Source organism: Pristis pectinata, chromosome X, assembly GCF_009764475.1.
Source record: "Pristis pectinata isolate sPriPec2 chromosome X, sPriPec2.1.pri, whole genome shotgun sequence".
NCBI lineage: Eukaryota > Metazoa > Chordata > Chondrichthyes > Rhinopristiformes > Pristidae > Pristis > Pristis pectinata.
In genome coordinates this window covers 6,817,245-6,844,813 of record NC_067450.1, presented here as the reverse complement: position 1 = coordinate 6,844,813, position 27,569 = coordinate 6,817,245, and the positions used below count along the sequence as shown (strand labels likewise).

General features: G+C 43.3%; 1 protein-coding gene and 2 long non-coding RNA genes across 3 annotated transcripts in view; 1 reads left to right on the top strand and 2 right to left on the bottom strand.

The window, feature by feature from the left end:
* The window catches only part of asic1b (acid-sensing (proton-gated) ion channel 1b), a 641,514-nt gene that overhangs the window by 438,906 nt on the left and 175,039 nt on the right, over positions 1-27,569 (bottom strand). The gene's annotated exons all lie outside the window — the stretch shown is intronic.
* Positions 134-11,928, top strand: LOC127566962 (uncharacterized). Its single transcript, XR_007955807.1, has 3 exons — positions 134-257; positions 9,021-9,065; positions 11,635-11,928. It is a non-coding gene; the product is annotated as an uncharacterized LOC127566962 (long non-coding RNA).
* Positions 21,689-27,569, bottom strand: part of LOC127566964 (uncharacterized) — a 168,209-nt gene continuing 162,328 nt past the window's right edge. The window contains exon 3 of the long non-coding RNA XR_007955809.1: positions 21,689-21,716. This is a non-coding gene — a long non-coding RNA (uncharacterized LOC127566964). The remainder of the gene's footprint in view (positions 21,717-27,569) is intronic.

The window sequence follows — 27,569 nt, the reverse complement described above, 5'->3', positions numbered from 1 at the left end:
GGTCTTTGACCTATCAGTATTGATTTTAGAATTTCCACCAATCCCATTCAATCTGGATCCCGGGCATATTTCCGTATTAATCCAGATGATTAGAGTTAGCACATAGCCTGCTTTCTTGTAAAGTGACCGAGGATAATCACTTCCCTGGAAGGGCAGGCATAACGTACCTGATACAAATGGGATAACTGGTTTATAGACTGTCTTCTACCAAATGATTTATCAGTCTTGCTCCTCTCCTGATGGTGTGGGGCTCAAAGGTGAGTGAACACAGGCACCAGCTGTGAAGTTGCTATTTAATATATGCCAGCCTTGACAGTATGTTTGCAAAGCATGGCCCACAAGCATGTCGCCATGTTATTGGCATCAGCTGGAGTGGTGTGGTTTCAAAACGTAATGGCTGTGGTGTGCTAACCCCAATGTTGGAAAATGCATGTATGTCTGTAAGCGAACATGAATGGAGAACAGAATCCGCCGGTAGAGCACTGGCAGTGGCACTGGACACCTCCTCACCTGAGAGGGGAAGGTGCTGCAGTGTCCGACAACATCACAGCTGATGTGAAGAAAGAGAGACGGAGAGAACATAGACAATTCCTGACCTCTTCTGTTCACTTGGTCCACGTGATCTCCTGGATTGGTTGTGACTGCCTGGGCAGACAGAGAGGAAATTTTCTGGAGTTTTTTTTCCCTTATCAATCCTTGTCTTTTCTCACCTTTCCATGGGGACTCAGGGAGATGGGGGTTTAGGGCAGGAGTGATAGGTAAGGGTGTTGGTATTGGTATTGGTTTATTATTGTCACTTGTACCAAGGTACAGTGAAAAGCTTGTCTTACAAACCGATCTTACAGGTCAATTCATTACACAGTGCAGTTACATTGAGTTAGTACAGAGTGCATTGAGGTAGTACAGGTAAAAACAACAACAGTACAGAGTAAAGTGTCACAGCTACAGAGAAAGTGCAGTGCAATAAGGTGCAAGGTCACAACAAGGTAGATTGTGAGGTCAGAGTCCATCTCATCGTATAAGGGAACCGTTCAATAGTCTTATCACAGTGGGGTAGAAGCTGTCCTTAAGTCTGCTGGTACGTGCCCTCAGGTACCTGTATATTCTACCTGATGGAAGAGGAGAGAAGAGAGAATGTCCCGGGTGGGTGGGGTCTTTGATTATGCTGGCTGCTTTGCCAAGACAACGAGAGGTAAAGACAGAGTACAAGGAGGGGAGGCTGGTGTATGTGATGCGCTGGGCTGTGTCCACAACTCTCTGCAGCTTCTTGTGGTCCTGGGCAGAGCAGTTGCCGTACCAAGCCGCGATGCATCCTGATAGGATGCTTTCTATGGTGCATCGGTAAAAGCTGGTGAGAGTCAAAGGGGACAAACCAAATTTCTTTAGCCTCCTGAGGAAGTAGAGGCACTGCTGAGCTTTCTTGGCCGTGGCATCTACGTGATTTGACCAGGACAGGCTGTTGGTGATGTTCACTCCCAGGAACCTGAAGCTCTCAACCCTCTCGACCTCAGCACCATTGATGTAGACAGGTGCATGTACACCACCCCCCTTCCTGAAGTCAATGACCAGCTCTTTTGTTTTGTTGACATTGAGGGAAAGGTTGTTGTCATGAGACCATTCCACTAAGCTCTCTATCTCCTTCCTGTACTCTGACTCATCACTGTTTGAGATACGGCCTACACGCTCAGTTACCATGTTCTGGCTATGATGGTGAGGGAGCACGTTTGTTGGAACCACTTTTCTCTTCCTGTCCATCCACCTCATTGAGTAAATTTTAAAAATCCTGGCTAAAACAGAGAATCCCATGCTGCCCAGACTGAACTCTAACACGACAGCTTTGCCCACTTGGTCTCTCTGTGAGTCTCTGCAAGTTCCTGCTCCCTGACATACAACTTCCTTTTCCTCTTCGCTTTGTGTCATCCACAAACTTAGACATACCACACTCTTTCTGTCTCTCTCTTCCTTCAACCAAACCATTAGCAGCAATCATGCCACTTTATCTTGGTGCTTTTGTCAATGACTTTCTGTTGAATTCAGCAGACTGCTCACAAAGTATCTCTAAACCAAGCACAAACATTAGATACAAACACACACATTATATACATTCACACACCCACGCATTACATGCATGCACTATATATACACACACATCATACACACACATTACACACATTTATTATATGCACACACACCCACATATTCTACACATACATTATATACTCAAATTATACATATATACTTCCATATATTCCACACATGCACTATATACACACCCACTCATTATACACACATATTATATACATACATAAACCTGCATGTTCTACACATACACTAAATGCATATATTATACACACATTATACACATACACACCAACACATCATATGCACACATTACAGACATACACACACCCGCACGTTATACACAAATGTCTGAAGTGGCCAACCAAGCACTCCCTGAGGTATGGGGAATTCATCATCAGTTGCCAGCTCTAAACCAGGTCGAGTATTGACTTCCTGCTGTGCTATCTTTTGTACTTTTGGTTCCATTGGCTTTTGAGAGGAATTTCTTCCCGCCATCTCTTGTGGCATGGGAAGAGACCTTTGTGGTTCAGGGGAGCAGATGGACTGGTCCTACCACTCACTTTACGCCGAATGTAACAGAAAACCTATCTGTGTGAGTGTTTCTGATGCTTAATCAATGAAATGAAAGGGAGGGGAATAAGACTGAGTTGTTCTCTCTGAGAGGCTAATGATCAGCATGGGATATACCCCAGGTACAACGTTCATTCAGAGCATGGTGTAAAATGAAGCCATTGTACCAATTCTTTCCATACACCACTCTGAATGGAGTCCGAATGAAGTTGTCTTTTTAAGGTTGAGATTGGTGGCAAGGGGAGAAAATTTCACCCACCCCTTGTTGCCCTTGAGAATGAGGCAGTGGCCTTCTTCCTAAACTGTGGCAGCCCATACTCTTTGCAGCTCTACAATCCAACTGTGTGGTTTGCTGGACTGTAATTAAGAGCTAAGCATATTGTGAGACAAGAGTTCACTTTAAAATAAGAAAGACAATTGATTTTTTTAAACCTGAATCCAAATTCTTTTACTTCAGCAAGCATCACATGGTTCTAAAGTCCAATCTGCTCGTCCAATAGATAAAGCATCCCAAATAGAAAGTCTGTGTGAGATGAGCATTTTATGCTCTCCTTAAGTGAAAGGAAACTGCCAGCAACCTTCTTACAAACACAGTCCTTTGCCAAGAAGAAGAGTGTGCCAACTTGTAATGCATCTTTTCACCCCAGTGCATTGTGGGCCGCATGACCTCATTGTCTGCTGGTTGCCAGCTGGCTGGAAGTTGACAGCTCAGAGCTTGCTAAAATGCAAACCAGTCACCCTGAGCCTTCTCTTTCCCCCAACTTCCCTGATGTCTGCTGACACAGAAGGATTTGTTACTAATGCTTGTTAAAGCTTTTCAATTAATTTTTGCTGGCACTGAATCAAACTTCAGGACTCAAGCCGTGATCTCACCACCTGTGCTAACCCCAGCCCAATTTAGGAATTGTGGAAATTTGCACTCTGCGATACGGACTAAACATGCAACATGGCAGTGGAAACTCTGCTTCCAAAATTCACACCCTTTAAATCAAAAGGACCATATTTTCAGCTAGCATGTGTTGCTGCACCACACGTCACTTATCAGGGGTTGAACAGCATAGATTGAGGCCATTTCGCCCATTGTTCCTGTGCCATCTCTTTACAACTGCTGCCCAATCTACTTGCAGGCCCTTTTCCCCCAAATCTGCAAAGTAGCCCCCTTACGGTGTTTATCCAATTGATTTCTAACACTTCTTATGGAATTTGGTTCCAGTACTTTCAAGTACTGCATTCCAGACACACCAACAACTTCCAAGAAGAAGAGGTTTCATACATAGCCATTATTGTGGATTCCAAACAGGTCAATTGTAGTTCCATCAGCAGTCATATAAGGAAATAGAACTCCACTATTCAAGAAACAAAGGCGAGAGAAAACAGGGAACTATAGGCCAATTAGTTTGATGTCAGTTCTTGGGAAAATGCTAAAAACTATTATTAATGACACCTTAACAAGGTATTTGAAAATTCACAGTACGATTAGACAAAATCGCTCCAGTTTTATGGAAGGTTCATTGGTTTGATTAATTTCAAAGAATATTTTGAAGCTGGATAAGGGGGAGATAGTAGATGGATGATATTTGGATTTTCGGAAGGCTTTTGACAAGATGGCAGACTATTGCTCATGACATTGGGGATAATATATTAGCACTGAAGACTAGCTATTGGTCAAAAAGCAGAGAGTAGAAATAATTAGGTCATATTTTGGAACGGCAGGTTGTTACCATTGGGGTACCTATCACTGAACTGTATCAGTGCTGGGCTCCAGTTATTTACAATCTGCATTAATGGTTTAGATAAAAGGACAAATAAATCCAAGTTTGCTGAAAATACAAAGTGAGGTGGGGTGGTGGGCTGTGGATAGGCACAAAATGCACTGCAGCAAATCCAACCGCATCTTACAAACCTGCAACCTCCACCACAGAGAAGGGCAAGGGCAGTGGATGAAGGGGAACACCACCACCTGCAGGTTCCCTCCCAGTCACACACCATCCCGACTTGGAAATATATTGCAGTTCCTTCATCATTGCTGGGTCTAAATCCTGGATCAATACAAATGCCTCACATACGGATTTTAGTGGTTCAGGAAGGCAGCTCCCCATATCTTTCTCAAGGGCAGCTAGGGGTGGGCAATAAATACTGGGCTTGCCAATGATGGACACGTCCCATAAGCGATCATAACAAAAATACATAAAGGGACATAAGCTGGTTCAGTGGTTAGGAAGGTGGTGTGTAAAGTGGGGAAGTGTGAAATGAACTATATTGGTAGGGAGTATGGAAAAGCAGAGTATATTTTACAAGGGGAGAGACTAGTTTATGTTGATTTTCAGAGGGAGTTGGAGCATCATGAACACAAATCACAGAGAGTTAGCACATGGATAGCGCAAGCAATTAGGAAGACAAAGTGGCCTCTAGTTTTGAACGTGGGAAAGGTTTTACTGTGTTACAGCTCCTGGAATTGTGCTGTCCCTTCAATAGAAACCCTGCTCGGGACACTCCAATTTAGCACGTTGGCTTCTTCATCTCTGAGCCACACACGGATTAACCTGAGGAACACTGGGATCAGGAGAAAGCTACTTAACCCAGATAGCTTGCCCCTTTAACATTCTGCGCAATCTATTTCATCACTTCAACCCACCCCATTTAGTTTCGCTTCAAAGGGAAAATTCTGTATCGTTCTTTACTGATCCTCGGAATTTTCTGAATGAAATAACCGGTGATTCTCACCTCTTTCCTATTCATCCTCACTTTCCACACTGAAGTTACCTCATCTGCTCAGCTTCATTTATTCTGGTCAGATGCTTGTGGAACAAACATAATTTCACTCATGCCAGAGTAGTTTATAAGTCTACGGGATGAAACTCCCCCCAAATGTTCCATGGTGCTGGAAATGATTGTTTGCTCGTGTATGGTCAACATTCCAAAAAAAACACCAAATTAGACTAATCACTGTGCTGCAGTAAACAAAATCAATTCACAACAGCAATTATAGATTTCCAGTGATGCATAAAATTCCACCATCTGGAGCTTTTTTGCTTCATTTTGATATGAACAGGGCATCGGGGCATAATTGTGCAGTCCCTCTTCTAATTTGATGTGTATTTTAATAAACTAAATGCACAGTGTTAATTGTATAGATATCTGCATTCTTCGGCCACTGTTGCCATAGAAACCATAAACACCAATGGTTATTGTTTGATGGAAAAAGGGTTCAGATGCTTGTATTTATTAGTGCAATTGATAAGTATGATAATTACCTGTGATAATTAACATAATAGATCACTGCCTTTCATTATGAATACGAATGTGTTTTGCATAATAGTTTTTGTTAACTGTGATTTGAGTTGGCTATGGAAATAACAAGTGGAATGGCTTCAGAAGTTCGCACACTGCTCTGAATTCACTCCACATTTACAATGTGGACACTCTGCGTAACTCTAGACTCCATATTTTAAGAAGACTTTGAGGCACTGTGAAGGTAACAAACCTGAAGGGTTATATGGACTGAACAGGCCAGCGTTCCTTCCCGTACAAAGGGGAAAATGATAGAAGACGATGGTCAGATAGGTACAGAGGGAAGACCAGAACCAAGGACACTTAATAAAAGACAGTTGCTGAGAAATCCAATCGGGAACTTCTTTACACGGAGAGAGTCATAGAGTCAGAGAGTTATACAACACGGAAAGAAGCCCTTCAAACTAACTCGTCCATGCCGACGAGGATTCCCATCTAAATTAGTCCCATTTGCCTGCCTTTGGCCCATATCCCTCTAAACCTTTCCTATCCATGTACATATCCAAGTGCCCTTTAAACGTGCCAAATGGTTAGAATGTGGAGCTCATCATTGTCAGTGCTCGAGTCTAGAAGTATAAGGGAAAGCTGGGTAGGTGTGTGACAGAGAAGGAATGGAAGGTTATAAAATGGTGACAGCATTAAAGGATGCAAAGTGGCCATTGCAAACAGGTTATTTTAATATAGTACTGCTGGAGGTGAAAATGTCACACTGAGAGTGTTGCTGTCAGTTGGTGGCTGCAGGTAGTGGCTCATCAATGGTGGTACCAAGGCTGGATTTCTGTGTTAGGGTCCCAATGCTTGAAAACATCTTTACTCCCATTTCAAGAATGGAACACCACTTTGAAGTCAGAATCACGGCCCAGTCCAGATTGCCTTGGGGACTAGAGGAACTTTATCCCCTGGTGGTCCCAAACCATCCGTAGATGGAAACCAAAGATGAGAGGAATTTTTTCGAAGATGGCAGTATCAACCATTGTTCAGTGCTAAAATTCTTGTCTCCGTCATAAAGTTGTAGATTCAAGCTCTAGTCCAGAAATTTAAGCTCCCAATCCAAGCGGACACTCTGGGCAATCCTGAGGGAGTGCTGCATTGTTAGTGGTGCCTCTTCTCAGTGTAAGTAAATGAAAGCCTACTCTGCCCTTCTTGCTTTTGTAAAAGATTAAGGGCTCCACAGAAAGGATATTGTGCCCTGGCCAACACTTATCTCTCATGTAATGCTTTTGAACAGAGTGGTTGATATCTGGAGTGCGCTGCCAGAGGAGGTGGTGGAATCAGATACGACCACTACCTTTAAGAGACATTTGGAGAGACACTCAAAAAGGCAAGGCACAGAAGGAGAAGTATACAGACGTAATGCAGCAAATGGGATTAGTGTAGATGGGCAAAAAGGCTAGCATGGATGTGGTGGGCTGAAGGAGCTGTTTCTGTGCTGTACGATCCTATGACTCAACATGCAATGGCAGCAGTTCAAAAAGCCTACCTTCTCAAGGGCTCTTAAGGATGTCGACAACCCATAAATGAATTTTAAAAAACTACCACAGATTATGTGATCATTATTATTTGTGGGATCTTGCTGTGCACAAATTGGCTGCGGAATTTCCTGTCACTCCATCAGTGACAACACTTCAAAAATACTGCATGGGTTACAATGCAATTGTAAAGGGCACGACAGGAGTGTGAGATATTTCCTTCTGCCAATCCTAGTCACTGAGTTTTCCAAAGGCTAAACAATTTCAGCTACCATTGAACTAATACCACAATTTTATTTCAGTTCTTCATTTCTGAGTACTTAGAGGTCCAGCTCAAGAAATGCCCAACCCATTGTGTCAATGAGTCACTGATTATAAAGCCCGCCTGGTCTGTTGCTGACTGCCATCTCGTTCTATCACAGAGCAGGCTCACCTCTCAGTGTGCCTGAGCAAGCCAGTAACATATCTAATATTACCAACATAATCTGCTCATTTACCCACAGCTTTGAAACACATCACTTTGAGCTACTTGTGTCCTACCACCATTTATTCTTGGTTCCTTAGCAAACCTACACTACAGCACAGAGAGAAAAAAAAGATTCATGTTTGAGGCACTAATTAATTTCATTGATAGTAATTATACAGAAACTCTTAGGATGGCTACAATTACAAGTTGTGCTAATGATGATTCTGTCCCAACAGAATCATCAGATGTCGGATACTGCCTTGAAAGCTGTGAAATATCCTTCATGACAAGGAGAGTACAAAACATGTTGCTGTGAATCATACTCCCCACTTCATGAACGGAACAACTGTTGCATTAACGACACCCTATTTCATGTCCAGTTATAGCTCAAGAGCTGAGAGCATGGGCAAGGAGGGACTCTCTGAGCCATTATGCCTAAGCCTAAATAGAAATTGCTCTGAATGACAATTCTGCCCAATTTGTTTGTGCAAAGCTTCTCCCTGCTCCTTAAAGTGACAACGCCAACAACTTGTATTTGCGTGGAAATGTTAACATAACCAACTAAACCATGCAGGAGCAATTATCAATAAGTTGACAGCAAGCCACACAAGGAGAAAAGAGAATGGAATGCGTATGTCACTGGCAACGTCAACATTTATTGTCCATCTCTAATTGCCCCTGAACTGAGGTGGCAGTGAAACAGTCAACCACGTCGGTGGGTCTGGAGTCACCTATGAACCATACAGGGGAAGGATGGAAGATCTCCTTCCCTGAAAGACATTAGGTCAAAGAAATGAGTTTAGGGAAAGATTTTCTGGTGAGATTTAAAGATGGCATTCTGGTTGCTGCATTTCCAGCAAAGAAAACATTTTAGAAAGAATTTAATTGGGTGTAACGCACTGGAATATCTGACAGTTTTGAAAAATGCTGAGACGCCTTGATCTGAAGACAAGATATTATAGCAATGCTACTTCCAAAAGCAGAGAGTTTAAAATTCCACTTCTATCAGCGGAAATGAAATAAATGCAATCTTTAAAATTAATAGATGCTTTCTGTATTGCAATGTGACCACAGATATGAATAGCTGCTTGCCTTTGGTGTGAATATAACACTCTGAAATATTTACCAAACTCTTTTCATAGGTCCTTTGAAATCAAATGTTTGGTCTGAAGAAACATTCTATGATGGTAAGTAAAATGCCAAAACTTTACACTAATGCTCTTCCTCTGATGTTTACCAGGCAATGCTTTTAGTGTTAAACACAATTCAGTCAACCTACAGCTCAACTGAAAGGTCTTTAAATATTCAGCAGGCACACACAAAAATGGGGAAGAAAGCTTGAGATCTCACTCCCCAGAGCCAGTGTCCATGCAGTTTTCACACTGGGGTTACAATTCACCTTGGTGTCAGATGCTCCAATTTACCATTTTAACAAAGCTGTTCAAATAAATAGCGTGAAAATCACAGCGCAAAAGGAGCTTATAAGAATGTGTTTATACCCAGGGATCAAAGGCCAGTTATGAACAGAAATGAAGGGTAATATTAATTGGCACAAATGAAGATGTTTGGGGGAGATTAACTAGAAACAATCAAAAGAGTATGGAGAGAGTAAACAGTACTTTATTTATGAGTCATGGGTGTCACTGACCAGGCCAGCATTTATTGCTCAACCCTTGTGGCCTGTAGAAAGGTGGTGATACCCTGGCATCACTACATGGCGTTGTCCATGGATATGAGGGATGGGATTTGGTTTGAACTTGGGCAGGTTTAGTCAGTGTGCAGGTCCTGTTGGTATATGTTTGAGGCAATGGTGACCCATCCAATTCGATAGTGCTAGGGAGGTGCTCGGTAATGAGGTGGCTAATTAATTCCTGACCGACTGACTGTGGATGATGGGCCAGATCATATCTCTCCACTCGTCTGGTCTCTGATCTCCATGCCTGCACAGGCAGGAGTTACAGATGTGCGGGGCAGTGTGGGGTGTTGGAGTGGGGGTTGGGGGGAGGTATGATGCTGTTGCAACTGACCTCCCACTCCACCACCGGACTCAGCACTGACCAAAGCACCGATATACTGAAGAGAGGGACCTTATATGAATTGTGAAGATAAATTGTACATGCCCTGCTCTTGACAGAGTAAACAAAGACTGCGACTGAATAACACAACACGAGGATAGATGAATGTCGAATGGGAAAAAGCAACAGCTTCCTCGTTGCATCTCATAGAGTTAAACAGGAATACAGCACGGAATCAGGCCCTTTGGCCCACCGAGTCCATGCCGACCATCAACCACCCATTTACACTGATCCCATTTTATTCTCCCCACATTCCCATCAACTCCTCCCAGATTCTACCCATCACCTACACACTAGGAGCAATTTACAGTGGCTCATTAACTTACCAACCTGCATGTCGTTGGGATGTGAGAGGAAACCGGAGCATCCAGGGGAAACCCACACGGTCACAGGGAGAACGTGCAAACTTCACACAGACAGCACCCGAGGTCAGGATTGAACCTGGGACATTGGAGTTCTGAGACAGTGGCTCAACACAGACAGCACCCGAGGTCAGGATTGAACCTGGGACATTGGAGTTCTGAGACAGTGGCTCTACTAGCTGCGCTACTGTGCCATCCTCAACTTACTCCAAACATCAACTTAGTCCAACCATTGATGAAACCAAAGACGTTACCAGCAGATGGAATTGGACAACCATCCAATCCAAGTCAATCGACTACATATGTCAGTGATGGTTCTCCCAGCCAACCAGATGGCTGTTCAGGCTACGAGCCAAACTCTTCCAATCCTCCAACTCTCTCAAGAGCCTCTCAGCAGCAAGGCGTGCCGTAGTCAGTTCTAATGCAATTTGGCACAAGGCTGACATAATCTGTCTCAAAGATCCAGACCATAAAAAATGAAGCCGGTCACTTTCCCTGTCTGGTTTGTGGTACTTCGTGGAAAAACTAATTCCAAATCTTTTGTCACCTTATTACTAAAACTGGAATTCTCCAAGTCCCAAGGCAGACTTTTCACTGTGACTATGGACAACTTAGGATGATACCATGCGACATTGTCTGAATATTTAACCGGTATGTACGAAATACAAGTTTCCACTGCCATAGCCATAAACATTGTGAGCAAATGATTATATATAAACAGAGTTAGCACAGTGTGATCTGAATCAAAAACATTAATTTATACAGGTGAGCCACACCAGCCATCCCCATCACTGAATAAATATATATAGACAAGAGAAGTTTGTGAATGAGGAGGAATGGGAATACACTGTACGTGAAAGTACTATGGAAGACAATTAGCACCAGCTACTTTGATGACACCTACTTTCAAATATTCATGATTCTTGCTTGAAGACAACATCTTAAGTGCAAATTCATTGCTTAGGGGGAAAAAGTGCTTTAAACTTGCCCATTTTAACTCTAATATTTGGGGAAATTATTCATTGCAAACACTTACCATGCAGAGAGTTTCCTCTCTGAATTAAACCACTCAAGCAACGATGGAAGGGCAAAGAGCTTTGAGCTCATCAAATAAATTTTAAAAACATCTTGCACAGCAGCCACATTAGTGCACAGTCAATTGTTGTCTCACAGGCAGGACAGACCCACCAGAGGCGATGGTACAGTGGTGTACAGGTAAGAGGAACGGCCCTAGGAGGTCTCAATGTTGAGATTTCTACTTTCTTCGAAGGTTAAGGAGATTCGGTGTGTCACCAAATACTCTTAATAAACTTCCACAGATATCCTGACTGGTTGTGTCATGGCCTGTTGTGGCAATTCCAACGCACAGGAACGCAAGAGGCTGCAGAGTTGTGGACACAGCCCTCCCCACCACTGACAGCACCTACAGGAGGCGCTGCCTCAAGAAGGCGGCATCTATCATCAAGCATCCCCACCATCCGGGCAATGCCCTCTTCTCACTGCTACTATCGGGCAGGAGGTACAGAAGCCTGAAGTCACACACCACCAGGTTCAAGAACAGCTACTTCCCTTCAATCATCAGGTTCCTAAACCGACCTGATGAAGTTGCAACATTAAAGAAGCTTAATGCTAATCCCTCCTGTCACAATTTTTGGTCAAGTTTTTGGATCAATATGGACCCATATTGGTTGGTGGTCTAACACCTCCCATTCACTTTTGCTCTGTCATCAGTCACGCTGTGGTTGCAGGCTTTGTCCACCAGCTGGCCCTGTGAAGTGCTAACCCGTAACATCTCCTCAATCAATTATTTTTTTTAAATGCACTCAGAAGGTGACCCTGAGTGTTATTTTTATTTCGAGAATTTGGAAGGGGAGAGCGAGATTGAACCCCAAGCTTAGATTGAGCATAGAATAAGTTAGTTATCCGAAAGAAGGATAAATTTCCATAGTGTCTAACAATATAATAGCATGCAATCAAAATAATAATATGGCAAAATTTGATTAACCATGCAGTAGTTATGTGCCCAAGACATTGTAAAAATTCAATCATCGCCTGTTTGAAACGTATATATAAACCAACCAGTTGTACTAATGTGCCAGACTAATAAAAGAATTGCAGTGAATGATTTGCTGTAGGATCGATTGTGCTCAAAAATAATGGCAATTGAAACAGCTAAAGCCATGATTTCTGATGCAATATGAACACTGTCACAATTACTTGAGGAGAGCTGAATCTCAGGCAGACATCTATTTTTGAAGGAAGTATTAACTTCAAAACAGTAATTTGGCAACAGTTCTGAAAAACATAGGTCTGGCTTCCTCTGAGGTGGAAGATGATGCGAATAGTTATACGCTATCGATCACTTGTGCAGACGTCAGCCATGTATCAGTGCATAATACAGTCTTATGAAGGAAAAAGAAGTTCCATTTCAGAGATTTAAGCCCAAGATATAGATGGGTCCTCTAAGGCCACAATATACACTCCTTCAGCACTGACTGTTGCACTCTCAGATGTCCTGCCTTTTGGTTGAGGCATTAAACTAATTTTGCCCAATGAGGTGAATGTAAAAGATTACACAGTACTTTTTGTTATTCTTTCATTATGGGATATAGGCAACGCCCATCGTTAATTGCCCTTGAGGAGGTGGAGGTGAGCCCCTATCTTGAACCACAGCAGTCCTTCTGGGGAAGGTGCTCCTACAGTGCTGTTGGGGAGGGAGTTCAGTATAAGATTTCATCGGCCTTGCCAGCTGAACTCCTTCCCTGAAGGAGATTGGTGAGGCAGATGCAATGCCTCTCTCACTCCTTTATTAGTCTCGGGCAGTGAAATTCCATGTTGGAGCTGTGTGTGAGACACCATATTGTAGCAATATTCACCTATTGTGAGTGTTTGGGAGAAATGCCGATTGCCCTCCCGGCGATACTTGGAGGAAAGGTTTGACAACCAATCAGCATCGTGCAATGCCCCAGGGACCATGTCCCATTTATGTGAATGTACAAATTAGGAGCTGGAGTAGGCCACCCAACCCCTTGAGACTGTTGGTCCCTTAATAAGATCCTGGCTAATCTGATTGAAAACCTGAACTCTGCATTCCAGTTGACCCACAGTAACCTTTCACCCCCTTGCTTTAAAACACTTAAAAACTGTGCATCCACTGCCCTTTAGCCTCAGGAGGCTAGAGAAATTCAGCGTGTCCCCATTGACCCTCACCAATTTTTATCAATGCACCATAGAAAGCACCCTATCTGGATGCATCAGGGCTTGGTATGGCAACTGCTCTGCCTGGGACCACAAGAAACTGCAGAGAGTTGTGGACACAGCTCAGCACATCACGGAAACCAGCCTCCCCTCCATGAACTCTGTCTATACTTCTCGCTGCCTCAGTAAAGCAGCCAACATAATCAAAGACCCCTCCTACTCCGGACATTCTCTCTTCTCCCCCCTCCCATCAGGCAGAAGGTACAAAAGCCTGGAAGCACGTACCACCAGGCGCAAGGACAGCTTCTACCCTGCTGTTATAAGACTCTTGAATGGACCCCTTGTATGATAAGATGGACTCTTGACCTCACAATCTACCTGGTCATGACCTTGCACCTTATTGTCTGCCTGCACTGCACTTTCTCTGTAGCTGTCACACTTTATTCTGCATTCTGTTATTGTTTTCCCTTGTACTACCTCAATGCACTGATGTGGTGAAATGATCTGTATGGATGGCATGCAAAACAGTTTTTCACTGTACCTCGGTACGTGTGACAATAATAAAGCAATTTACCAATGAGAGTTCCGAACACTCAGGACCCTCAGAGAGAACAAACTTTGCCTCATCAATGTCTTAAATGGGCGACCCCTTAATTTTAAACAGTGACCGCCTTGAGCAGATTGGACATTGCAGAACCAAATTTTAACTGGGGATTTATCCAATGGTACCTCTTAATGAGTGGGAAGTTTTCCAGGGTGCTATGAGAGGTAAGGGAAGAACTTTCTGGGGCTCTGACTGAGATTTTTAAACAACTGAGGTACCAGATGTCTGGAGATGGCAAATGTAGCCCCCCCTTTTCAAGAAGGGAAGCAAGGCAAAACCTGATAAATTACCTACCTGTGAGCCTGACGAGTAGTAGTAAAGTTATTGGGGGGAAAAACTCTGAGGGATAGGATGACTGATCTCTTGGCTTGATCAGAGATGGCCAGCATGGCTTTGTCAAGGGTAGAACCTGTCTGATCAGTCTGATTGAATTTTTTTCTAGAGGTACATTGGCAGACACATTAGGGACATTTAAGAGACTCTTAGATAGACACCTGAATGATAGAGAAATGGAGGGTTATGTGGGACGGAAGGGTTAGATAGATCTTGGAGCAGGATAAAATGTCAGCACAACATTGTGGGCCGAAGGGCCTGTACTGTGCTGTAATGTTCTATGTAAAATATGTAGGTGGCCTGAAACATGCACAGTGCTCTAGTTGAGCTGGAGTGACAACTGCAACAACAAAAATGTTGATTTGTGTATTTCTAAACATCACAAGGACTGGATATGCCACTGCGTAGGAAATAGGACTTAAAAGTCTGCTTTCATTTCACTGCATGTGCTTAATCACCAGGGCAAGATTGATAAGGTGAACTGGAGCTGTTCACAAATATAAGGCAGTCATTAATTAATCCAATATGAAATTCAGAAACATTCTCTTTACTCAGAAAATGGTAAGAAAGTGGAAACAAGGAGTGGTTAAGCGGATTACAATAGATGTGGATACTGAGTGGTGTGGAGGAACAGAGGGACTTTGGAGTAAATGTCCACAGACCTTGAGAGGAAGCAGCAACAGTTGATAAGGTGATTGATAATGGTTACAGGGTACTTTCCTTTGTTAGCCAAAGCACAGGATGTCAAAGCAGGGAGGTTATGCCAGAACTTTAGCCACCATGAGAGTCAAAGAACCATACAGCACAGAAACAGGCCCCTTAGCCCGCCATGTCGATGGCAACCATCAAGTACTCACCTACACTAATCCCATGTAGTTAGACCACAGGTTGAGTACTGTATACAGATCTAGTCACAACATCATGGGTAAGATGTGATTGCAGTGGACAGGATACAGAGGAGGCTAATGAGGATGTTGCCATGACTGGAAGGTTATAGCTATGGGGGAAGATTGGAGAGGCTAGGATTGTTTTCTTTGGAATAGAGGAGGTTGAGGGGAGAGTTAATTGAAATGTGTTACATTATGAGGGGTACAGATAGAGCAGGTAGGAAGGATTTATTTCCCTTAACAAGAAGGCCATGAATCAGGGGGCACAGATCTAAAGTGAATAGTAGGTCTTGAGGGGAGATGAGGAAAAAAATTTCTTACTGGAACTCACTCACTGCCTGAAAGGTTGATGGAGGCAGGAATCCTATCACCTTAAACTATACTCGGATGTGTAAGTGAACAGCTGTGACCTGCAAGGTTATGGACCCAGTGTGGGAAGGCGAGAGTGGGCTGGGAAGCTCTTCTTCAACCAGCACAAGCACGATAGGCTGAATGGCCTCCTTCTGTGTCAGAAATTTTTTTTGTACGATTCTATAGAGTTGGATAAGCACATCAGGGAAAGAAGAATGGAATGGCTGTACTAATAGGGGAGATGTGGCAAGAGGAGGTTCAAATTGGCCATTCAACCCAATTGGTCAAATTTTATTTAGATTCTGCATAATACTTTTTCTTTCATGGGGTGCAGGCTTATTGACAAGACGAACATTTATTGCAGTCCCCAAAACTAGCTGATGAAGTTTACACCTATTGAGTATACTTAACATTATTATGTTCTTTAGAGTTGGCTTAAGGTGTTAACCTTGGGCAGTAGTGCAAGGCCATTTCTGACGTCAACCGCATTGCTTACAGATGGTAAGAGCACAGAGGCTTTCACTGGTTAAGTCGAGTGTTAATCAACAGAGAAAGATTTCTTGCCTTAAAGGATGTTAGTGAACTACATGCAATTTTATGAAGAGATTGTGATGATTCCCTCAACGTTTTGGACAATGACATTCTGAATCAGAAGTGGGTGCTGAACATTACATTGTTAGAGGCTAAAGTCCTGATATCCCACCCACTGTGCACACCCACCCAAAGTCAAAATTACTCTCAAGTGAATTGTCGCGTTCCAGCACTGTGATCCTATCAGTTCAATGACTTAGATCGAAATGAATTCAATCTTCATTCAGCTAATTGAGTCAGTTTCATGCTATTAATTTGACATGTCAAATGATTTGGTTTAGGTGACTGTCAAAAGTTAATTTGCCATTAATTGAGTGTATAAATAATAACGGAGTTCAAATTAAAATGTATTACTTTGATTTAAATTTTTATTATGCTTCTAAGACAGAATTGTAATGAGAGCAAAGTTGGATGTCTAAGTGGTTCTATAAATGGAAATCATGAATGAATATTTAAAGAACACTGATGATTTGATCCGGATGTTGGAATGCTCAATGCATTGAGGATAAATTGGGATTGCTCCATTTCCATGGAGCCTTTCCACCAAGAGCACTGCATATGTCACGTCCAACTGAACAAATGTTGTTCTTTCTACTGCCTGAGTGGTCATTGACTGCCTGAACAGCATGAAAAGAGCATTATTATAAGTGGGCGATGATTGGCCGGTTTTCAGTCATTTCCATTGAAAATTTATTCGGCACTGCACCAGTAACCTAGATTATGTGCTCCAGCCCCCTGAATGGGACTTGAACCATGATCTTCTGCCTCAAAGGTTCGATTCCCACACCCGCCCCCGCCAAATCAGCCCAAAGAGCTTCAAAGCATGCAAAGGGTGTGATCAGCCTGGCGATAGACCATGGGAAGAATCTGTCTCACACCTCTTATTACCAGTCTGACACTTCAATCCCTTTGCTTTTTTGGGCATGCATTTCGTGAAAGATGGCATGAATTGAATCAGCAAAATGAGACATTCAGTCAAAGTCCAGCCCAAACACCTTAAATGCAAATTTGCCAGCAATACTGAGGCTGTATATTCAAAGCACAAAATTATTTACATTTACAGCTTAATCCATTAATTACTTATTTACAATTATTCTGCTACTTATGCATTTGTACTTGTTGCCTGACCCAAATTTCTCCCTGCTCTTAATGGCTAGCTGGGGCATTTCATGAGGACAGTTTAGAGTCTTTGCTGTTGGTCTGGAGTCACATATGCTGATACGACAATAAATTTCCTTCCTTACAGGACAATAAGGTTTTAATGAAAATTCATGCTCACTTGTTGCAATCTTTTCATTCTGAATTTATTTGGTCAACTAAATTTACATTCCCCAGTTGCCATGGACATGGGGCGGGGAGGGTGGAGGCAGAGATTTGAACTCCAACATCCAGAACACTGGTGTAGATTTCTCGATTTCTAGTCTAGTAACGTAGCCACCAGACTGCTGCATCCCTACCACTGACTAGATTGGAGGACTTAAGGGCAAAGAAGAAATTCATATTGGTTGGATGTGGAGCGCTGATCCCTTGAAAAGGAGCATGCTAAGTAGTTAATTAAAAATCCTCTTACAAAATGCACTGTTGGTGACTTTCTAAATATTCTGATTCAGTCTGAATGGCTTTGTATAGTTATTTACTTGTAACAACATTCTTTTTTGATGCTCTCACAAGTGGAGAGCACCTTGTTATAATAAAGGATATACCCATGTATTGTAAGTGAAGATGGTTATAGCAGAAATGCACTCATTGGTCAAGTAGAGTGCTAATAAACAGAGGCGGAGTCCCAGAATTAAATCAGTCAGAGTCTCACTCCTGACACACGCTGCCTTCGAGATGGCTGCAATGAAGATGAGACAAGTGTTCACCTCTTTGTGGACTGTACATTTGCAAATAATGTGTGGAAAACCATGCAAGGACCCGAGTTGAGGTTCATTCCAAGCAGCTGCATTACACCCTGATCTCCGGGCTGTTCCCGGGGACACACACCGAGACATGTCAAGTGCTGCTGGAAGGTCATCAACCCGGTGAAAGACACTCTCTGGTCTGCTTGAAACTTGTTGGTCTTTCATCACAGCGAGAAGTCCGTGAGGGAATGCTGCCGAATGGCACAGTCCAGGCTGCAGGAGTATGTGCCGAGGGACGCACTGAAGCTTGGTGCAGCCAATGTAAAGGCTCTGTGGGGAGCGACCACAGTCTAGAGTCCTGTTGCCACTGGACACTGAGGGACTGGGTCCTGTGTAAGAGCCCTGCAAACACTTGAGGAGTGTATTGTCGAAGAGGACACATGAACGGCATTAGTGCTATGTACATTGACTGTATTAACTTATTAACACCATGAATGTAACTAAAGACATCTACTGATTGTATTGTATTTTCTGTATATGTTTTTTGTATATACACCTGGCCCTCATCTCCACGAATGCCCCTCACCCTCACACCCTGGAGCACCCCTGATCACTCCTGCCCCCAGCACCACATGACTTTGACACTCAGCCTGGTCTCCAACCCCCAGCTGTCTCCAGGCATTGATCCAACATCGCATCTCCCCAACCCCCACTGACAGAAATGCTGGAAGAAGCAGCACCTGTGGAACGAGAAACCAGTCAACGTTTCAGGTCAAAAGTGAATTAGTGTAAGCAGCAGAGAAGGTGGAGGAGGGCAATGGGTAGAACAGAGGGAACGTCTGTAATAGGATGAAATGATGGACAGCCTGCCTGTGCAATGTGCTGCTAACGTTGTCAGCTGTTGGATAGTCTGGCCTACTGGGACGTGCTGATGAAAGGTCCCTGACCCGAAGACACTGTCTGAAAGTAGGCATGTCCACCAAGGCAGAGAAGGCTGCAGGCCACATGCTGGTAGATGGGATGAGTATAGATGGGTACTTGATGGTCAACATGGACATGACTATGATTCTGAGGTCGCGTGGATATGTCCAGGCCATACGACTGTTTCAACAGCTAAACACTTGCAGTTCCATTTGGAACTGTTGGTTTTAGCCATCAAGGTGCTGCCCCTTATTGCTGAGGGAAAGGTTGTGTTGTTAATATTTGTATTTTGAGCCCACCTGCTACTCCTTTCAAGGAAACCATCTGAAGTGCTGTGTTTAAGAACTTAAAAGCTTTCCAGCTTCTTGCCAAATTCATGCATAAGATAATATGTCGAGGTCCTCAGCTTGGTTCCCATGCTGCCCCAGAAATGCCAGCCTGACCCAGACTGGTTACTTGCTGTCAATAAGATGCACCAGGCAATTTCAAGCAATTTGTCAGTATTAATGTAATCTGTTCAGTCCAACATCCCTCAGCTCAGTGGTTGCTGGTCTCACACCCCATCCTACCAGCTCCTGGGGCAGCCAATCAGCGAAGTGGCAGCTGCCAGAAAACTGTCCTAATGGATCCCAAAGGAAGGAGAGGTTCACCCCGACACCCCCCCCTCACCCCCACTGGGTCATTCTCCAATGCCCAACCATTCATCAGCAAGAAGGAGCAGGCTTGTCTCACTCTATAAAAAGGTCCCAATAGAACATAAGAAACAGGAGCAGGAGTAGGCCATCTGGCCCATCGAGCCTGCTCCGCCATTCATCAAGATCATGGCTGATCTTCTACCTCAGTGCTATTTTCCCATACTATCTTCTTATCCCTTGACTCTTATAATGCTCAGGACCCTGTTTTGAATTAACTCAGTGACTAAGCCTTCACAGTAAAAAATTTCAAAAATTCACCACCCTCTGAGTGAAGGAATTTCTCTTCATCTCAGTCCAAAGTGGCCGACCCCTTATTCTCAAACTATGCCCCTGTCCTAGATTCCTCCACCAGGCAAAACATTCTCCCTGCATCCAGCCGTTTAAGATCTTTGGAAATTTTGAGGAGAGTCCCCAGTCTGCACAACCTCTCCTCAGGTGGCAAACCCACCATCTCTAACCAGTCTGGTGAATCTTTTCTGCACTGCCTCTGTGCCAAGTACATCCATTCTTAGGTGAGGAGACCACAACTGTCCACAATACTCCAGGTGTGGACTCAGCAAGGCCCTGTATAATCGTATAGGTTGATAGGTTCTTGATTAGTAAGGGCGTCAAATGTCGCAGGGAGAAGATAAGAGAATGAGGTTGAGAGGGAAAAATAAATCAGCCCTAGTCAAATGGGCCAAAGGCCCTAATTCTGCTCCTATGTATTATGGTCTTAAAACAAAGCTCTCGCTTTCTTTATATAAAAATGCATTCAATGCTTGCCCTGTACTTGAGAATCATGAAACAACTGGGGGACTTCGGCAAGGTATCCTGACTGGTTGCATCATGGTCTGGTATGGCAATTCGAATGCGCAGGAACATAAGAAACTGCAGAGGGTAGTGGACTCTGCCCAATACATCATGAGCACGTCCCTCCCCACTGTCGGTAGTATCTACAGGAGATGCTGGCTCAAGAAAGCAACTTCTGTCATCAAAGATCCCCACCATCCGGGCCATGCCATCTTCTCTCAGCTACCATTGGGTAAGAGGTACAGAAGCCTGAAGTCCCACACCACCAGGCTCAGGAACAGCTACTTCCCTTCAACCATTCGGTTCTTGAACCAACCTGCACAACCCCAATCACTACCTCAGTACAGCAACACTGGGACCACTTTGCACTGTAATGGAATTTGGCTTTTTTTGTTCTAATTGTGTCCTTTCATGTATAATTTTGTATAATTTATGTTTAACATCTTTTTCTTGTGAATGTTGTGTATCCGATGCAATGTGCCTATGATGCTGCTGCAAGTAAGCTTTTCATTGCACCTGTGCACACATGGACTTGTGCCTATGACAGTAAACTCGACTTTGACTTGACTTGAAACCAAATGCTAAGTGCCAATTGACATGGTGGCTTCTAATCTGTTGCACTCCCCACATTAATCCGCAATTTTCAAGCATCCTCCAGCTCTTTTGCTAATACTCTATTAAGTACTATGCGGAGTTAACCACGACTTTGAAATATTTCTACAAGTGTGCTTCAGGCATCGAGCCATTAGCTGTCCAAATAGTACGTCTTAAAATAACAGTCCACACACAAAAACATGTCATATGCAGTTGTAATCAATGCCAACCTCTCGAACCAAACCCTTGATCTAGTATCCATCAAGGGTATCGATTTGAATGCCATTTGGAACATCAGCCCCACTCCATTGATACTTGGTACAAAACTAACTGTATTGAAATGATTCTATATAAAGTATGGGCTAGATCAACTGGACCTTCAAACTCAGTAATCACGGCTAGAAATTCATCAGCACTCAGAAGGGCACATAAAATGAAACCATTTTTGCGTAAATGAGTGAAACTAACCTGTGAAACTCATCCTCGCATTTAGTGCCAGCAGAGATGGACCAATTTCTCCGTCACATTGTTTGGGAGTTTAGCAACTGCAATTTCCGAGAGACTGCAGCTGTAAAGTGACAGTGTAAAAGGCTGTGAAGTGAAGCAATAAAAAGGGCAATTACAGTAAGCTGAAAATGGAATTTGATGCAAGCATCATAAACTATTCACATACAACGCCAGGTTTAAAATAGCTCTAAAACTAACAGGGGCTTAACAACCTTGGGCAATGTTGCAAACAGCCGCTTGCAGTGGTTGAAATGCTTGCGGTCTCACCACCAAAGCACATTGGAAAGGAGTCAGGTCTAAAAATTGTGTCGTGTAACATAACACTTCCATGCACTAAATTAATTGGTAAATTGGTTTATTATTGTCACATGTACCGAGGTACAGTGAAAAACTTTGTTTTGCATGCCATCCATACAGATCATTTCATTATAACAGTGTATTGAGGAAGTACAAGGGGACACAATACAGAGTGCAGAATAAAGTGTAACAGTTACAGAGAAAGTACAGTGCAGGCAGACAATAAGGTGCAAGGTCATAACGAGGTAGATTGCGGCAGGCAATAAAGTGCAAGGTCATGACAAGGTAGATTGTGAGGTCAAGAGTCCATTTTATTGTACTAGGGGACCGTTCAATAGTCTTATAACAGTGGGATAGAAGCTGTCCTTGAGCCTGGTGGTACGTGCTTTCAGGCTTTTGTATCTTCTGCCCGATGGGAGGGGGGAGAAGAGAGAATGTCCGGAATGGGTGGGGTCTTTGATTATGCTGGCTGCTTTACTGAGACAGTGGAAAATATCACACTGTACACAGGTTTTCTTCCAGGTTCTCCCTGATCATCGTCACTGGGTTTAAACCCTGGAACTCCCTCCCCAACAGCACTGTGGGAGCACCTTCATCAGAAGGACTGCAGCGCTTCAACAAGGCAGCTCGCCACCGCTTTGTTGAGGGCAATTAGGGATGGGCAATAAAATGCTGGCTTTTGGTGGTGACACCCAGATCTCAGAAAATGAAACAAAAACCTTGTGCGTACACAGACCTTCACAGCACATACGGCTTGTTTTGTCACCAGCAGAGGGACAGGTCAGAAGAATGGCGGAGTGTCAGAAGTGCGTATAGTGTGCACATCTCAATGTATAGCACGCAATGCTGTGAACCTCATTTGCTGGGCCAAAAAATGGATTAATATAGGATTATTGTAAGTGGGCGGTTGATGGTTTGTGCAAACGTGTTGCACCGAAGGGCCTGTTGCCACGCTGTACCTGTCTATCTATCTTGCATTGCCAATTTAACATGCCTTTCCCAGGCAATGACAAGGCAAAGTTAAAATGGAAAGGTCATGTTTGGAATTACAGCATTGATATTCTACAGATATGTACAATGATAATGAGTACAATTACTACAATTATATATTCTACAAATATATATTCCCAAATGTAGGGGCTTGCAACTGAATCACACAGACAACTATTGTGAAGTTTGCAAGCTGTAATATTTGTCATTTACGTGTCAGGGTCTAGAGTGTGGGCAACCTCCTTCCCCATGTTCTCAATCGGTTTTCGCCAGACAAGCCCGACATTCTCAAATAATACGCAGTGCGAATGCCAACAGAGACCTATTTCTCATGTGGGCAGCTCATTGCCAATAGAAATTGGGGTTTGAGAAAAATCAGCCCTTATTTGCTATTATAAACAAGGTTTTTTTAACAATTAAACACATACTTGGTATTAAGATTCCATTTACAAACGCTTCAGGCATTTCTGCATTCAGTCTAGTCTGTCACCTCACACAGACTGATCTTCAGCTGATAAATTCTTGCCAATACATTTAACTTTCCCCACGCTCTCCTTTAATAAATGATACACTGTTATGCTGAAGAATTGCCCATTATATTGAAATGGATGATCCTTTGCATACCTCTCAAAAAAGCACAGCAAGTTTTGCAGAAAAAAAAAGCACTGCTTTTTATCACAGTTGTTGGTGATGATCATCATCGGAGATACTGGGAGAAAAAATAGGCCCCAAGTATGTCCAAACACCATCCCCTCCAGCACTATCCACCAAATCTGCTCTCAAATACTAGTTTCTCAATCATCAACTAAGCTCCACCACTGCACCATCAACTAGCCTGTTCCGTCCTCACATCCCATCTCCTCAATCATTAACTATCTTGTCTCATTCTCAAGTACCTGGCCTCCCTCCCAGCTCTTGCAGACTGATTAACTTATCCAGCCAACAATGTACCGACCATACCATTTCAAAAGTTAATGCTGATGTCTACATCATGTGTATATTCTTGGAGACGTGCATTATTTATACAGTAGTGAGATGGTGCATATTTTATCTGCCACCTTCATCATTAACATGGCTTCCCTTTTTACAAGTTATGTCTTCATTTATAATGAGTAAAAAGTCTTATGGAGTTTAAAGACAAGAATTGGCATCAACATGTATACTTGCCATATACAAATAGGTATGCTTAACTGGGTACCTTTCACCGAATGTGATAAATAACTCTCCTAAAAATCCTTCTTTTAAGTCAAACCTGACAAGCCTCATGCATTAAATATGAGACTCACAGGCCTATCATACCGTTGTGCAGAAATTCTACAATCTCCAGCTGAATGACTAATGGCGCAAAGGCTTCTAAAGCTATTCAACACTGCAGGGAATGGTTTGAAAGTGTCCATCTTTTGTTGGCGGCTCAAATCAATCCTTCCCAGAAAGGCAAGATAATTGTTTGACCATAAAGAGGAGTAATGAGGAGTTCTCTGCCACCACCAACTCCGACAGCAGTCCCTTCTGAAAACACTGTTGGCAACTTGCTTTCGCACAAAAGGTTCTTGCGAGCTGAATGTTTTCTTTGTCTCTTTTGGAAGGTTCATTGAGTGGAGGCAATTGGTGTAAAAATGGCAAACACGTCACAATGTTGCGACAAAGCTGACCTGGTGTCTTTTGAATATCTTTCAACATAGCCTTCTGGATTCTTTGTCACTGAAGCACTGTGTGGCTCAGCTAAACAGCCTTGACTTCAAGATGAGAGGATGTGGTGGAACAGCGGGTGGTCGGCAAGGGAAATATGCCATGGGTTCACGCCGCAAAGGATATTCCACCTACAAACTGAAGGCAGCTTGTTTCATCCTGTGTTGCTGCACTTTTCTGTTTCACTCTTTCCTTTGCTATTTGCACAGCCAAGCACCAAGGTAGGGGGGAAAAATGGACATTTTATGCACTGGAATCACCACTTCTGAGTCAAATAACAGAAGCTGTGGGACAACAATCACCCTGATAGACTTTCTTGCCCATCTTTCAGTTCTTCTCAAGCAGAAGTTCTCAGCCTGATGTTCAATGCTTCATTAATGACCTGAATGAGATCGAGGTAATAGAGTAATTTAACCACAAGGTTGGTCTTTAAAATCTACTTCTCCTGGTTGGATTTCAGCATCACTGCAGGGTCTGGTGAATCCAGCCTCTTGATTGTTTTTTAATATCAGCTAGCAAACCAATATTTAACTTCGTTGGCCACGGGGTCAGAATAACCATGTATGTTAAAAAATGGTCATTTTCAAGCTGGAATTCTGATGGCGGATGGGCGGCACAGTGGCGGGGTTGGTAGTGCTGCTGCCTCACAGGTCCAGCGACCCGGGTTCAATCCTGACCTCCGGCGCTGTGTAGAGTTTGCACGTTCTCCCTGTAACCGTGTGGATTTTCCTGGTTCCCCCTCACATCCCAAAGACATGTGAGTTGGTAGGTTAATTGGCCCCCGTAAATTGTTCCTGAAATGTAGATGAGAGGCAGAATCTGCAGAGAGTTGATGGGAATATGGAGAGAGTAAAAATTGGGATTAGTGTAAATGGTTGGCATGGACTCAGTGGGCTTAAGGGCCTGTTTCTGTGTTGTATGTCTATGATTCTCTGAATAAAGCAATGAAACTATGGCTTACCATAACATCAAAATTGTCCTGCTAAAATATCCTTTATTCCCAACTCAATGGAGAGCAAGATAGAAATTTATCGCACAGTGGGATCTCTCTCTGGTGCTGTAAGCATACTGACAAATTTACATAGTGGTACCATGGGAAATAAAAACAAGTTCAGGATGGATGGCTTTAATTGAGATTTGAACTCCCCTTGGCTGCACTGAAGGCTCATAACCCACCCCAAGAACATTAAGGGCTTACCTCCTAATATATACCTCAAAAAGCTTCGAGATACGATGAAATTCACCTCTGCACTTTTATCTGGTCAAGCCTTCGGCTAAACCTGCCTGTCAGTCAAGCCCCTCTTGCACACTGCCCAAAGCCTGTGCACTTTAATTAGCTTCTGCAACCTGTAATTACAGTAATCAATTGAACTGAGGTACAAGCCTCAGCTTCAAAATAATATGTCAGCACAAAAATACCAGATGACTTTCCAACAGGAGTTCTGGTGGATTTTATGTCACAGTTAGAATATTTATGCTTTTCAATAAAGAACAAGTTACATGAACGAGCATTTCAGGAAATGATGATACAGTTGTCTTATCACTGTAGATATATGGATCTGCCTTGCCCATCCATGTAATGTAATTTTAAATTGCTAAGTTGCACAGTTGGCTGTAGCAACCTGTTTTTGTCTTGTCTGCTGAGTCTTTAAAGGGGAGGTTCTGGCTTTTATTTAAAATACCAAACAGTCCTCTAATACCAAGTACTGGCATTCAGCTCCTTTATATCTTATTATCAAGAGAAGAGGTTTCAAAAATGGATGTTTTCCACTTGCCTTGTCAATACACAGAGAAGTGGATCACACCTCTGGCTATGACTGAAATGCACAGATATCAGAGGGTGCTGTGCAATTTAAATTCATCTTTTTCTCCCCTCCAACTGCAGTTCATTAACACCCAAACACTTCTCACCTAGAAGCAGACTTGCATTGTGATAGCACCTTCCATGTCCCTTTCAGTACATCCAAATGAGATGGCTCTTGAAGTATTGCTGCTGTTGTAATGCAGAACACCCTGCAGTCAACTAGTGCACAGTGACCTCCCAGAAGCAGTACCATAGAACCATAGAAAGTACAGCACAAAACAGGCCCTTCGGCCCAAAATGTTGTGCCAACCTTTAAACCTCTCCTAAGAGTATCTAACCCCTTCCCCCCACATATCCCTCTATTTTAAATTCCTCCATATGCTTATCTAGCAATCTCTTGAATTTGACCAATGTACCTGCCTCCACCACCGCCCCAGGTAGCGCATTCCATGCCCCAACCACTCTCTGGGTAAAAAACCTCCCTTTGATATCTCCCTTGAACTTCCCACCCATTACTTTAAAGCCATGCCCTCTTGTATTGAGCATTGGTGCCCTGGGAAAGAGGCGCTGGCTGTCCACTCTATCTATTCCTCTTAATATTTTGTACATTTTGTATATTTTGTTAGTGTGGTCTAACCACAGTTTTGTAGAGCTGCATCATTAAATACCAGGGGTGGGGGGGGGGAGGGCGGGTGGGAGGCGGGGGGTGGGGGGCACACCCAATTCTGACTAGGGCACTTTGGGAAGGATGTGAAACTCCTTCCAGAGGGATGAGGGACTTTGGTTACTTGACCGGAAAAGCTGGGCTTTGAGCAGAGGAGTTTTAATTGGCAATCAAACTAACAGGGGATCAAAAAAATAACTGCAGATGCTGGAAATCTAAAATAAAAACAAAAAATGCTGGAAACACTCAGCAGGTCAGGCAGCATCTGTGGGGAGAGAAACAGAGTTAACGTTTCAGGTTGACCTTTCGTCAGAATTGGGAAGGAGAGAAAAGAAGCTTGTTCAGCTGCAGGGACGGTGGGGGAAAGGGATGTCTCTGATGAAATAAAACCTGGCTGACCATGGGGATAAGCTGTAAACAAGGTTATCTGGTTACTGAGTGAATGGGGGCAGTTAGAGAGTGAGAATGTAGACAAGAGAACTATGTGCTTGTT